Source organism: Triticum aestivum, chromosome 3B (assembly GCF_018294505.1).
Source record: "Triticum aestivum cultivar Chinese Spring chromosome 3B, IWGSC CS RefSeq v2.1, whole genome shotgun sequence".
Classification (NCBI taxonomy): Eukaryota; Viridiplantae; Streptophyta; class Magnoliopsida; order Poales; family Poaceae; genus Triticum; species Triticum aestivum.
In genome coordinates, this window is record NC_057801.1 from 103525941 (window position 1) to 103529366 (window position 3426).

The window sequence follows — 3426 nt, forward strand, 5'->3', positions numbered from 1 at the left end:
CGAACTATGTTAATCCAGAAATGATAAACATTTTTTAAGAACTTATTGATTTGCCAAAAAAATGTCGTTTTGTTTTTGTAAGATAATAAGACGTGGGACAATTGAGTTGGATTAAGGGAAAACCAGTGGTAAAGAAAAGCAGCACTGGGAGGGAAAACAATAACAAAAAAAGGATGTAAATATGAAAGGGAACTTTATGTATTTTTCATATAATAATACATGTATATGAACTAGTAAAACTATAGGTAGAGATTAGAAAATGGAAGTAGGACATGGCTTTTCAAGAGGAAAATAGAACTTGGCTGTGTGTTTGATTCAGTAAAAAAACTGCCTGCGGATGTTCTAAGACAAAATATAACTAAGGCTAGTGGGCCAGAGACCAGTAGATACGTCCTAGAACTTTGTGCCCTGTTGTCGTCATGGGATGGGCCTATTAAAAACAAAACCAAGCTTGGCAGTCTACAGCCCAGTTGAAACTTGCTCGACCTGAAAAAAAATATAGCTGCTGGATCCCAGTTATCAGTCTGTACTTGCAGAATTCTCTCGTTTATTGACTATGTTGAAGACTTCATAGGTTTCACCATCTCAGACGTCAGCATTATTTTTCCATCGCGTTAAGAAGTGCATGCACTTTCTTGCATACGGTCATGGACCTGTTGGTTCCGTACGATTAGGCTCTGTATTAACAACCATCTTGTGGTCCCACGGACGAATTTCATGCAAAACGGATGGTTTTCAGTGAAAGCTGACTAAATTCATTACATTTTACATATTTATTTTCATTGTGCAATATTTTACATATTTCAACTAATAATAACGAACTAGTCCTTTCTTTAGTCCATGGGAGGCGCTTCACGATCGAGGTCGCGACACTTAACTGTTCTAGAAGGCCGAATCCATAGCTCCTCTCTTTTAACAATTTGCAGCTGGGCTTGGCATGACACAACCCAGTTCCAACATGCTGCGTCCAACTATCAGCTTGTCAAACTGGATGGATCCCCTGCTTACTTCAAAAATGTAAAAAAAATTGGAGAATTGGGAATTCAAACGGTAGGTGCTTATGCTACCCATCAAATAAAAATCAGGTGCCTGAATATTCGTTTTGAAACAAATGATTCAGCTTTATATCCACGTCTACCCTCGACATGATGGTTGGAAGAAAATGCCAAGTTCATACCGAAAGATCCTTAACAACAATACCAACTTGCAGACGACCATGTAGTACAAGTACCAATACCAAACTAACTTATAATCTTTTTAGTCTTGGCCCTAATGTTCATCTGGTAGAAAATCTTGCAAAGGACCAGCTCCCGCTCCTTCTCTTGCTCCAGGTCCACGAGGTGGTACTAGTGCATCACCCAGTTGGTCCTCTGCTGGTCAAAGTTCTTGTTGGTGTGCAGCACCAGAACCTTATTGTTGCCCGTCTGCCGGCCGTTGACCATCACCGGCAAGGTATTGCCGGTCTTGTGCCACATCGCATGCACGCCGCATTCCGACTGTATCTTGCGACGCGTCCGCGTGCCCCTTTTGAACACCCTGGAGTTGCGCTAGAAGAAATGCTTGCTTAGCCCACTTAGTGTGATACCTGCAGTATTATCGAATACAGGTTTTAGTGTACGTAGTTGGCATTTTCTTAACATCTTTGGCATGTTGCAGTCACTTGTTTCACTTTTTAGTAACTGTCAAATTGTAATTGCTTCACTAAGTCTGCGTCTAAAAAGAAAAATAGAGCTATAAACTAAGCAATATGTTTGTGCAAGTAGATGGCCGAACGGTGTCTCACCTGGAAGTTTCTCAGGATGGGTGTGGCATATGCCGTGATCGCTTTCAATGGTTGGTATGAACAAATCGATGAGAGGGTGGGATCTCGCACTGTCAGCACTAACTTTGGCCTCAAGGTGCTCAATCAGCTCCTGATCCGTGGGATCAAACTTGACGCTAGCCAGCAGCACCGACCAATCCTTCTTGGACTTGCATCAGTTAATTCCAGTTAAATGGTGCTAAATGTATGATCAATCGATTATTTTAAGTAAATGATGAAAGATTTCGACAGATAAGTTGTACTACAAATCTGAAGTCCACAATATCCGAACAAACTGGGGTCTCAACTTCATTGCTACATGTAGACTCTAAAGACTTGAAACCCCCCATAAAGATTGAAATCATAATACAGGGTGACAGGATGAATACTCACAGAGCGGCCTCACTGGATCCTTCCTTCATCTGGCTAGCTTGAAGAGCATCCTCATTGAGATCGATTTTTCAGTGTCTTCCTTTTGACTACTTGCAACAAAGTATAGCAACTCCAGTACATCATCGCTCCTCGTACCAAATGGATCGGAACAAGGCGGCGGCTGGGAGGCTGGGAGACCGGGAGAGAATGGGAGAGTGATTTTGTAGAGAATGCGAGAGTGTTGTTGTAGTACGAGAGGGGTGAGCCAAACACGCCGTCGGGACTCTTGCTTCACCTCACGCGCAGCGTGTTGTCACATCAATTCAATGTGAGGACATGATGAATAATTTGACCGACGTATACTAGTTCTACTACTGTACTATTTACTAGTCGTATTTAGTGTCACATTTTAACCATATGTGTAACTAACAAAATGTCAATGCATGGGACCGAAAATTAAACCATTGGAAACTATGTTCAAATACGAATAGAATGATATAATTTTTTGTGACAAGCATTAACATTTAGTTAGTTAAATTTATGGTCAAAATTTGACACAAATTACGAGGGGACTAATAAACCAGGAGGGAGGTAGCAGTACGAGTAGCACAATATACGGTATAGAGGACTAGTACAAATTTAGAAATAGAGTAATAAGTTATAGGGCTGTGCGACAGACTTTGTAGGCTACATGAGTAATCCAAAATATAATACCCATTGGACAACACTTTCACCAACAAGTATGCACTTGAAGCCTAATTGATATATATATATATATATATATATATATATATATATATATATATATATATATGGCTTCTGCATAATATCTCCATCATCATTATCAGTACATCCTACGCAGGTGAGTTAGGATGCACTTGATCCCAGAAAGGTATCTATCCTTCAAACTACAACAATACATTATATCCAACAAAAGAGGGTCATGCAACATCAGTAGGATACATTGCTCAGTCTAGATATAAGTTTGAATCAAGTTGTGCATTTTGCTGTTGGCATGAACCACATCGCCGCATGTCGGGTTTGCAGAAGCCATTCATCACATGGAAGCTTGATGCCTTTCACGCACTGAAGATTACCTAGCAAGAAGTTGTGTCGACGAATCTCTGGATATGGTGATTCATGAAACACATGGTACGATGTGTAAACACAGTTCTCCCTAGCGAATGAAAGTTGCATAGCACGGTAATCATCGTTGGTGATATGATCGATGATTGGTTGGATGATCCGATAAT